This window comes from Elgaria multicarinata, chromosome 4 (assembly GCF_023053635.1).
Source record: "Elgaria multicarinata webbii isolate HBS135686 ecotype San Diego chromosome 4, rElgMul1.1.pri, whole genome shotgun sequence".
Taxonomy (NCBI): domain Eukaryota; kingdom Metazoa; phylum Chordata; class Lepidosauria; order Squamata; family Anguidae; genus Elgaria; species Elgaria multicarinata.
Window position 1 is genome coordinate 42608433 of NC_086174.1, and position 12015 is coordinate 42620447.

The window sequence follows — 12015 nt, forward strand, 5'->3', positions numbered from 1 at the left end:
AAGATACAGGAGCCCTGTCCTCCTTTTCATATGGTCACCTTACCAACCTGGTCCTCTCCATGCTATGAATACCTATGCTTCTCAAATGAGGCCGGTGCAGATGGAGAATTTTGTTTCAGTTTGTGGTTGGATAAGAACTTACCAAAATATGCAGATATCTTCATAAACAGGATAGGAAGTATATTTGAGATTTTTTTTAAAAAAATCTGAATGCGGGAGAAAGCAAAGTTGACAGATTTTCCCATCCCTACCTGGGAGTAAAACCCACTGAACTTAACAGGGCTTACTTCTGAGTAGAAATGCATAAGATTGTATTCCTAATGGGGGGGGGGGAAGCTTCAGCAAGAAGAACTTGTGCTCATACACAAATACGCACAGCATCAATATTAGTTAGAGCCCAACAAATAGGTCTTCTAGCCATTCAGAGCTGCCATTTAACTGTCCTAAAGCACTAGTAGGGAATGAATAATTTACCACCAAAAAGCCAAATGGAGTCCTGCAGAGCTAGAGAAGCAAGACTTTGCAATCCTAGGAGCAAGACCATGCTGAGTTCTGAAGTAGCCTCCAGTACTACAAAAAAAAAAAATATGAAATTAACTATTGATAGAAACAACGTTCCGGGAAAGATTATTAGAGGGGCTATGTGTAATGTTCACAATTGAACTAATTTCCAAAAAACTCGCCATGCTCTTCTTCAATTCCTCCCTTGCCCTGCAGAAGTAGAGAGTTGGATGTGTTCTTACTGTTCCTATGCACAGAGAGCACTTTCAAATGCTATAGCCTGAGAGCTGGTGTGTAAAACATTAATAGAACATGTAATTGAAACACGATCAAGATATCCTGGAGCATCAAAGCATGAATATTGAACATGACGTCTTGCTGTGAAAGAGGTAGCTACAATCCATTTCCTGCTTCGGGTTCTTATTCCAAACTCATCTCAAATGGTTTTTGTTCATGTTTGGTGACCTAAAACATTAATAATCATTCCAGGGAAATAAAAGTCCATCCCTAAATGTGTGCACGTGCACACAGTCACCCTGCAAACAGATGAACTTGCTCTATGGTTGCAGTCCCAATGCATGGCAAGTTAACCATATGCAGCTACGGGAGTTCACACGTGAGAGGGCCTTCTCTGCAGTGGCTCCACGCCTTTGGAACAAGTTGCCATTGGAAGTACCAAAGATTTAATCCTGTACTTGGTAGAAGGGGAGCATAAGTAGCCCATCAAACTCCCAAAGTCTACATAACCAGCCTCCTTCCATAGTCGCCAAGCAGTTGTTGGAATAGACCTTTGATTCTCTTAGACAGGGACTGCCATGTTTGGCTGAGGTAAGTTACTGAAGAGCATTATTGGTGCTGGCATACATGCCATTTATGGTCGTGCAGATGAATAAGATCTTCATCAAATTATATAGAAGCTATGCTGACTCTTTCCCAAGGCTTGTCCCTCTGGTTTGGGCTGAGGATTTTTTTTTCATGTCAAGAGACACATTCCCTTGAGGGACCACTCCGCTTCTGAAATCTCTTCATTGGCTTCCAATTCACTTCAGAATCCAATATAAACTTCTCCTGTTAACCTTCAAAGCTTTTCACGGTCTAGCTTCTTCCTATCTCTCCTCTCTCATCTCACACTATTGCCCCCCTCGTGCTCTTCACTCCTCTGATGCCATGTTTCTTGCCTGCCCAAGGGCCTCTACTTCCCTTGCTCGGCTTCGTCCATTCTCTTCTGCTGCCCCTTACGCCTGGAACGCTCTTCCAGAACATTTGAGAACTACAAGTTCAATCGCAGCTTTTAAAGCTCAACTAAAAACTTTTCTTTTTCCTAAAGCTTTTAAAACTTGACGTTGTGCGGACTTTATACTGTTAGTTTTACCCTACCCTGTGCCTGTTTGCATTCTCTTCCCCTCGTTGTTTTACTATGATTTTATTAGATTGTAAGCCTATGCGGCAGGGTATTGCTATTTACTGTTTTACTCTGTACAGCACCATGTACATTGATGGTGCTATATAAATAAATAATAATAATAACCACACAACTCCAGTGGGCAGAGCCAAACCAAGCAGTGGGTGGAGCTAGAGCCAAAAATGGGCGAGCCACCCCTTTGGTCTCTCCCCTCCCCCCTTTTCCACCCCTCTCCGTGGGTGGGCAGGGGGTCGCTCTTGCCAGAGGTCTGAACTGATTGCTTGCAGAGCGCTTTTGAAGTTAGGCTGAGTGCACCCCTGTTGTAGTTGTTCAACAACTCTAGTTTAAATAATACTTTCTCCAAAGCAGAACCACTCTGGAAAGACACAAGAACCTTTATTCTAGAGTAGAGGAGGTGTTAAAGGGATACGCCTTAGAGGCCAAAGGATCCAGGGGTGGGCAAAAGAGCAACCAGTGTTCAAGTCAAGAGGCACCTCTGGCATCAGGGGTAAGTAGACATAGCAGCAGCAGATCAGGGAAGAGAGTTGATGACTGTTCGGAGTGGCACAAATCTAAAGGTGACCCATACTTGGAAAGCCTCCCGCATTGCAATGAATTCCCTAGCCATGAAAACAAATGGTCTGGTTAAGTCTCTATTGTTTACTACCTGCGGTTACATTGTTAATAAATTGTGGTACTATTGTTAATTAAAATGTTTGTTTGAATCCATTACCCCCATTTTTGTTCATATTTAGTATTGCAGTTTGTATGCTGGTTAGCACCCCTTTGTTCTGCAATGAATTCCCTAGCCATAAAAACAAAGGGTCGAGTATTGGGCAGATAGGCAGCTTTCAGACATGAGTGGCAGAAGGAACTTGTTGTGCTGTTATTCCACATAGGTCATTGACCTGAAACTGAACAGAGTAAATGCAACGTGGGAAGGAAGTTCAGAGGTAAGAATTAACCCCTGGACTTGTATAATACATTCAAGAATACATCCTCCTCCTGCTATGCCTTCAGTGAGTTGCCATAAGATCTGCTAACATCATAAGGATCACACGATCCGGAGATAACCTCATTAAGCTTCCTGTGCCATTAATCCAGTTAATTGCATATATTGGCTTAACTACATGCTTCAGCTTTGCAGCCAGCTGCACAGAGGCTGCTCCCACTCAGATTGTAGTCACGCCGGCGGACACAAAGAGGAAAGCAAGAGAAAATAAGCTTTTAATGGGCTCTAAACAGCGTTAAGACGGGAATGTTAATAAAACATTAAAAAATGGCCTCTCACGCATGCATTTTTAGAGCAGTTGCTAGGATTTGGACTAAAAGCAGTGTTTTAGATCGAATTGTTATTATGCTGAACATGTAAAGCCTTTTTTCTAATCATAACAAATTTAAGGCAAGAGGTGCCCTCTGCTTGAATATAGGCTCATTTTATATGTATTTATTGTTGGGCCAACGGAATATTATTTGTCTTCCAAAATGGTCACTAATAGTGCAATCCTAAACATGTATATTCAGTACAAAGTCTTACTTTCTTTAGGGTTTACTCCCAGCTAACTGGGTATAGGATTGCAGTCTAAAACAGTATTCAAAGCACTGAACTTTAACGAAGGGGTTTTTTGTTATATGCAAGAAAGATTACGAGTTTCGTCTACATTGCATCAAGCACTTCTCAGCTTGGATCGGTGACAGATGGCAGTGTTTTAATTTTCAGAGAACATTGAAGGTTAAGTGATAGAGGTGGCGTGCACACTTATCCCACTATTATTTTGGTCCACAGGTTTTTATAGTGTTTCAAAAAACTGTTTGAGCAGAAATTATACCGAGACCAAAAAAAAAAAAAAAAAGATGGCTCCTCTCTCATTTTGCTTTCAACTCTCTTAAATGCGAATGTGTTCTCCATCCTTGCATGTTTTAGATCTGATTCAAATATCGTGTCCATGCCTCCCTTCTGGTCTCCCAGAACACAGCAATTGGAAGCAAAAGCATGGTGGTTGAAGGGTGATGCAATTTGCCTGGCAGAATTCTTGGTCTTAGGTGAACCAATCTCATGAGGGTCCAGGGACTGCATGACAATCCAATTCAGTGTGTTGTAGCTGGAACATTTCTGCTTTATGGGAGAGGATCCTGCTGCAGTAGAAGTGTTTCCAGATGGAACAGCCAGAAGCCCACACCTTCCGTGGTTAGGGGAGACAGTCCGTTGGCCCAGATTTGGTGGATGTTTAACTGTAATCTTGGGACTTTTGCATGTTTTAGAAGTGACAGACAGCACAAGCTACTGACCAACAGAAAAGGGGCTTAAGACATGAAGCTTGTTCATTTTAATCTAAAGATTTCTAACCCACCTTTCAGGGCATCTTTTTACTATCCTGACAAGGGAAGTTACAAAACGTTAACACACACTACATATTATTATTAACAACAACAACCCACCCAGGGAGCTTTGGCTATGGGGCGGAACAGAAATGTAATAAATAAATATACCCTCACTAATTTATAACCAGCTCCTGGCCTGAAAGGCAACCTAGAAATATTTTAAATAAATATCTAAATACATACACTATTTTAAAAGCAAAGCACATTAACAATAGTCCAATGCAAACTGAAGTAAAAATGTCTTTAAAGACCTCTTGGAGACCAGCAATAATGGAGCCATGTGCATTTCCCTTGTATTCTAAAAATGTGGGCCCACTACCAAAAAGGCCCTGCCCGTGATGCCTACCCATCTCTCAGCTGGCACGTAGAATGGACATACATCCTTCATTACATAGGAAACTTTTGTATTTGAAGGTGTACTCTATTTTTTGAAGGACTTTCCAGTCCAAGTCCAGTTTAAAGATAAAGTACCATCAGAAGGGAGAGCAGAGGGCCTGAAGTTGCCCGTTGATTCTTTGTCCCTGAACAGCAATTTGAGTACCTGGTTACAGTGTTCTTCACTAGGGTGAAATGTAGTGTATTTCTATTGAAATTATATTGTTTCTGTTATCTTAATTTGCATCTGTACATACAGAGATAACAGAACCCTGGAGCCGATCTACACCAAGCAGGATATTACACTTTTAAAACGGTATGAAAACTGTATATGTAATGTGTCTTGGGCCTGAACAGTTGTCATAACCATTAAAAACCATTATAAGAAGTAGTGTAGTTCCTGCCCTGGTTAGCATATAGTTTTGCTGGAAGGTACTTTGACAATGAAGTGGAGGTCAGGATGGAGGAAGGTAGTGGACTAAGACCTCAATGCCCTTGCTGTTCCCTGCAGCCTGGCTGGTAAGTTTCTTATGCTAAAAAACCTATATCCCCCCGGCTCACACATTTTTGCCACTTGATTGGCAACTGAGGAGGCCAGGTGGCTTTTGTCGAGCTGAGGGCGCTCCAGTTGCTGATCCCCTACAAAAGAAATTTTAGTTTTATTACTACAATTCTTTCCCACTTTTTTCTCTGTTACAAGGAACCCTACATGGCTTACATGGTCCTCCTCCTCCTCTGTTTTATCCTCACAGCAACCCTGTGAAGAAGGTTGGGCTGAGAGTCAGCGACTGGCCCAAAGTCACCTAGTGAGCTTCATGGCCGAGTAGGGACTAGAACCCTGATCTCTCGTGTCCCAGTCCAGCATTCTAACCATTACACCACATTGGCTCTAAATGACCAAGATGTAAAGCCATCACTGAAGGATGACAGGGAAGTCTCATAAAAGCTGCACATTCTTTGTATCAGCCCCATTGCAGACAAGATCACACTGAGCCACACTATTCTGGCAATTTTTGTTTTATGCCTGTAAGATACATGGACTTTTTCTGTATCAGTAATATATTAACAGAAATGAAGAAAAATAAATTAGAACTAATATTGGAACGAAATCTTGAAAGTTTTGAAAAACAAACATTGGCTAGGACAAAGCTACAGGGAAGAAGAGAGGCTTCTAATGATTAAATTATGCTCCTTCTGTCAGGCCTCTGAAATTGTTAGAAGCCCCTCTGGAATCCCTGGTCCTGGTCAGACCTGAGCAAGCGTCCACTCAAGTCCTGCTGAGCACCAATGCTCTGGTTTAATGCACCAGGATGCAAGCAAACTCCTCAGAGGCCGCTCTATACAAAATAGATGTGTAGTGCACCAGCCATGAAGGGCACAGGCATGTAGATTTCAAAAGGAGATTTTCCTTTGAAAATGGATGGCCATTTCAATGTATTTTAAAGAAGGACATGCTAAGGAGTAAGTATGAGCCAGTGTAGTGTAGTGGTTAGAGTGTTGGACTGGGAGTCGGGAGATCTGGGTTCTAGTCCCCACTCGGCCATGGAAACCCACTGGGTGACTTTGGGCCAGTCACACACTCTCAGCCCAACCCACCTCACAGGGTTGTTGTTGTGAGGATAAAATGGAGTGGGGAAGGATTATGTTCCTTGGGTTCCTTGGAGGGAAAAAAGCAGGATATAAATGTAATAAATAAATAATACATAAATAATATAAGACATCTCTTTGGAAGGGGATCAGCTCAAAAGCCTGAAGAATTGCTGCTGCGAGGCTAAATTGAAAAAGCTAGATGGGACAGGAGGGAGTGCAGGCTATCTGGATGGAAAAGCTTGCCCCCTGCCCTGAATTCCCACACTTTCCCATCAACCATAACAAAAGACTCAGCTTCTTTGTCTGCCATCTTCAGTAGCCAATGGGTGCTTTTCCGCAACACCCACTGTATAACCTGCAGCAATGGTAAACTTCACCGTAAATCAGCACTTTGAAAACGCAGTTTTGCGGGGGTGGGGGGAGGGATCCCAATGTGGCTGCAATTTGGCAGCTGTGTCATTGAAACAGCGCAGTGCCACTGCACAGAAACTATGGGGTTAATAGAGCAAGTAGAGAGCTTCGGCTATTGGGCGGTATAAAAATGCAATAAATAAATAAATGTAGATACAAAAGCATAAAGTGTAAGGTTGATATATAAATTAGCATCAGTCATATGCAGGAGGAATGGATAGCCAACCCTGTCAAAACAGAACAGTATTCAAGTCGTGGAATAGAAAAGGAAATCATAACTAGCAATTTATGGACAGGTCATGATGCACAGCGAACTTTACGTTCACATGACTGCTAATATTTTCCACAGTAAAATAACTCCACTGAGTGCAAAACAGAAGGAATAAGACTTGCACAGCTTTAAATGTCATAGAACTAGGATATACCAGAATGTCTGACCTCAGAGATCAGCCCCGTAGCTGTAACTCTGATCTATGAGATTTATTTATTTATTGCATTTTTATACCGCCCAATAGCCAAAGCTTGAATAAGGGGAGTCTGTTCATAGTTTTAAAAATATGCCTTTCTTAAACTCTATGGCCAATGGAATAGTGCACTTGACAGAGAGGGAGAGCCCTCCGCATGACATTTTAATCAATTGATTAATGGATAAACAACAGAGGAGCCCGTTGTTTTTCTGCATTGCTTAATTTTAAAAAAATGTACTGTGCATTGTGCTCGTGTTGTGTGTCCCCCCAACACATGACACAATAATCAACTGATAGTTGCCTCCTTCCCCCTCTCCCCATTGATTATTGTTTCGACCGAACCCAACCAATATGTTCCTACACAACTGTGGAGTGGTTGGTGCTGAGTTGACTAATAGTCAACCCGGTGTTTGACTGACACAGCCCCTGCCCCTTTCCCTGCCCTCCCTCCTCCTTCAGTCATCCTGGTGCTATCCCAGCAGCCTCTGCAAATTATGCCAGCTGTAACAGAACGGCCAGCGTGGTTTGGGCCATTCTTGCCCAGGAACTCTGTAGCCAGCCGAAATAGTCCAACTCAACCCTGCAAAACAGTCCACTGAGCCTGAAAGACAACACGCTAGCCAACGGTTGTGCAGATAGACAACTCTGCAGAACGTTGGTTATCTCAGTTGGTTATTTTGGGGAAATAGTCAACCATGGGGTGCCCAACAGACAACACAAGTGCTGAATTTGGACGACACCCGAATCAACTGGGAGGGGGAGGGCGTAATAGAAACAGAATTTTATTTATTTATTTATTATTTATTTATTACATTTCTATACCGCCCAGTAGCCGGATCTCTCTGGGCGGTTCACAAATGGGAAACAAACATTGATTAGCTTGTTGTCCGAACTCCGCCAATAACCAACTGTTGACCACTCAACTGACGGTTGACTACTTAATCCACCATTATCATGTTGTCTGAACCCAAGCTTCTGTGGCTTTAATGGCTCATTGCTATTCCCAGGACCCACAGAAGCAGAATAACTGAGATCAAAGAAAGTAATTATGCACAGTTGCCAGATTATATTATTATTATTATTATTATTATTATTATTATTATTATTATTATTATTATTATTATTATCCCACCTTTTGCCCAATGCTGGGCCTCAAGGTGGCATCACAAAATTTAAAACACATACATTAAAACCTATAAATAGAGATATACAAAAGTTAAAAGTATATTAAGAGTGTTAGATTAAGGGAGACTGGAATTCAGATCTCCACTCAGCCACAAAGCTCACTGGATGACCTTGGGACACTCACAATTTCTCAATTTATCCTACCCTGCATGGTTGTTGTGAGGTGTCTGGGGAGATGCACATATACTGCCCCAAGTTGCTGGGAGGAAGAGTGGGATTAAAATGTAATATGTAAATCTCCACAATAGATATCGGTTGCAAAATCCAAATTTCCTGGTTGCTGAATTTTAAACCTTTTTCATGCAGAGATACACGTGCATCTGCTTAGCGTAGAGGTGCACTCACATCCCTGACTAGAGCTGCTTTTGATCCAAATTGTAATTGGCTCCTCACAACCCTCAGCCACACATGTTCTTCCCCAACATGCAAAGGAGGTAAACACCCTTTTAACTCAAAGGGTTTTGAATTTACTGTCCCCACACTTTTAAAGTGTCAGTGTAGATCACTGCTGTGCATTCAAGTGCACTCTGCCTGGCATGCTACTAGCTATTACAACCCTTAAAGAGTCCCTTAAGGAACGGCTCACTTCAGAGCAGTAAATAAATCCCATTCAGCTTCAGTTTTCCCAAACAGCTCCAAGCTATTTGGCAAAAGACAGGCCTACAAAAGCAAAAAGAACATATGCTGCAACAACAAGAAAGAAAACCTACCTCCATCCTCATTTATATACCTCCAATCTTGGGACTTCTGCATTTCCCCAAAAATCCAACAGTCACTGGACAAACCCATCCGCCCCCTCCCAACGCCCCCTGGAATTTATGCTAGGTGCAAAAACCTGCTACCACTTGCTAAGGAATTAAGCCTAAGGAGATTCGTTAATGCATTAGGCCAAGCCTGATCTGATTGGCTCCTTTTTTTAGGCATTTGGCACACGGGATGCAAACAGATCTGTAGGACCTGGGTGTCAAGGGAGACCAGGCGACCTGCCAACACACCAGCTTTAGAAACAAGGAAGAAAGCCAGCACCAGTTCCTGAGCGCCAAAGGAATTTTTTCCCAATCAAAAGTCAAATCAGGGCTGCCCAAAGGCAAGCAGCAGACTTTTGACATGGGATGGATCATATCAGCAGTTCCTGCACCTTCCCACAGACACGGAATGGCCCCCTTACATATCCAACTTCCACCTTATGAGAAGCTTTTACTTAAACAGCTGCTGGTCAATCTTGATAAACTAGGGTGACCGTATGATCAAATGAAAAGCTCCTGTATCTTTAACAGTTGTATGAAACAGGAATTCCAGCAGGTGTCATTTGTATGCATGCAGCACCTGGGCAGGATCTACACTACTGCTTATAACGATTTATAATGGTTATGACAACTGTTCAGGCCCAGGACACATTAAATATACAGTTTTCATACCGTTTTAAAAGTGTTATATCCTGCTTGGTGTAGATCAGCCCCAGTGAAATCCCCTCTTCATCACAACAGTTAAAGCTGCAGGAGCCCTGCCCTCTTTAGCTAGAGTGAACAGATACAGTTAAAGCTGCAGGAGCCCTGCCTTCTTTTGCATCTAGTCAACAGGGCAGGGCTCTGGCAGCTTTCACTGTTGTGATGAAGAGGGACTTTCACCAGGGCCGGATCTACACTACTGCTTTAAAGCGCTGTTATAAAGCGCTTTAAAGCAGTAGTGTAGATCCTGCCCAGGTGCTGCATGGATACAAATGATACCTGCTGAAATTCCCTTTTCAATACAAAGATACAGGAGCCCTGTCCTCCTTTCCATATGGTCACCCTGCTAGAACTTACCAATCTAGAAAAGTGAAGAAATCATGAAGAACAGCACAGATATGCACCTGCACAGTGCCTTTTGCCCATCACTAAATATTTACAGTGCCTCTGTACATCTGGGACTAGGGAGCAGAGTTCAGCCTGCAAACATGATGAAGCACCCCCTGTTCTTGGGAATCAACCACCGGATCAAAGATAGTTTGGACGAATGCTTGGACACCTCGAAAGATAGCTGCCAGCCAACCTCTCATCCATTTTTCGAAGTTTCATTATTCCTGCTCCAAACATACAGATGTTCAAGAAGGGTTATCAACCTAGTAATTAAAAGCTTAACTAAAGCTGATTTTAAAAAGGAATACAAAGCTTGGCTTTTGGATGGTCCAGCTGACTGCAAAGGAAAAGGACAGGAGCAGGTCATGATTTAGGCCGCTTTCCTCTAAGAATATCTAATGGCTTTAGCCAACATGCCAAAAGCATCAAACCCCAAAGAACATGCCAGAGTTCAAATTTCATGGGGAGTTTTGTTTTCGACCAAAGGCGTAACTGGCTTTCTGAGGACAGAGCAAACTACTTTGTATAAAAGCAGAGCGGAGCGGAGAAACCTCTCTCCTCATTTCCTGCTCAAAGGTGGACACAGGAATGCAAAGCTTCGGGGTAAAAACAACAACAGCACAAACATCTAGCCTTCATTTCAGACAGAATAATATCTAAAAGCAACCTGAAAAACAACATTTCATAACTGCTTTTACATGCCACAAAACTAGCTCAGGCATCCTCTGAGTGGGGCCAATTGTAAGTCATATGAAAGTGACATTCCTGCTCCTGGGGGACGGGTGTGGTGGTGCTCTGCATGCAGCCACAATACATTGGGGTAGGGCCAGCATGTTTAAAATGGTGGCAACAGACTGTGAGCCCAGTAGGGTGCCCACTTTCGGAATGCCAAAAAAGAGGGCACTAATTTGCATGTCATTTGCATATGCTAATGTATATGTGTAGGTAAACATTTAGAAATTATCATAATTTAAAGTAAAATGCAGTACATGTTGGTATAGTCTGCTGAGTCTGCTGTCCAGGTGCCATTGATGAGCAATTTCAAGGCCCAACTCCTCCTTCTGAGGGTTCTTTATCTTTAAATCAGACTTGGACTGGACAACCCTTTAAATATAGGACAGTCCTCCTCTGGCAGCCCTTTAAATAGAGGAAAGTCCTCTATAAAAGAGCCCACACTAGGTCCACCACCATCAGGCCAATCTTTAGCGGTGGTGCCAGCCGGGCAACAGTGTGGGCCCTGCTGAGGCAACGGAGCCTAGGCTTTTGTCCAATTATGCCATATGCTCACACTGGGCCTGGTCTGTAGTGAAGTTACTGACAAACACAAAAGAGGTTTCTTTTCAGTTCAGTGTTGGAATCACGTTGTCCTTAACCCTAACCACATAGCAAGCACTGGGGATAGAGGATATATACCACACAGTGAAAACAAGGCCATCTGACACTGACCCATTCCAGTGTCTTCTAGTTCTGTATGAAACATAGAAAAGATGTTGCTCCAAAAGCATGTGGGAGTTGTTTTGTAGAAACATCCTAGATCCAGATTTTTACTACAAAAATTAAGCACACAATGTCCGACCTTAGTGGGAAAGATCCCTGGTGCCCCCAAGTTTTTCACTGCTGCAGTCTTATCCTCTGACAAATCTCTACCTAAATTTCTACTTGCTGATCTCGCAGTTAGTCCTGGCCTTGTAATCAATAACATTTAATTTAACCAGGCTTCATAAACAATGCTGACAAGTAATAGCAGCTGCAGCTTCAAGATCAGATAAACACCCCAAACGCAGAGATGGGTAGATATACATTCCAGCGGCATTGGCAATCCGTTAATACACCTCGGGTAATGACAGGCCCACCGTATATAACC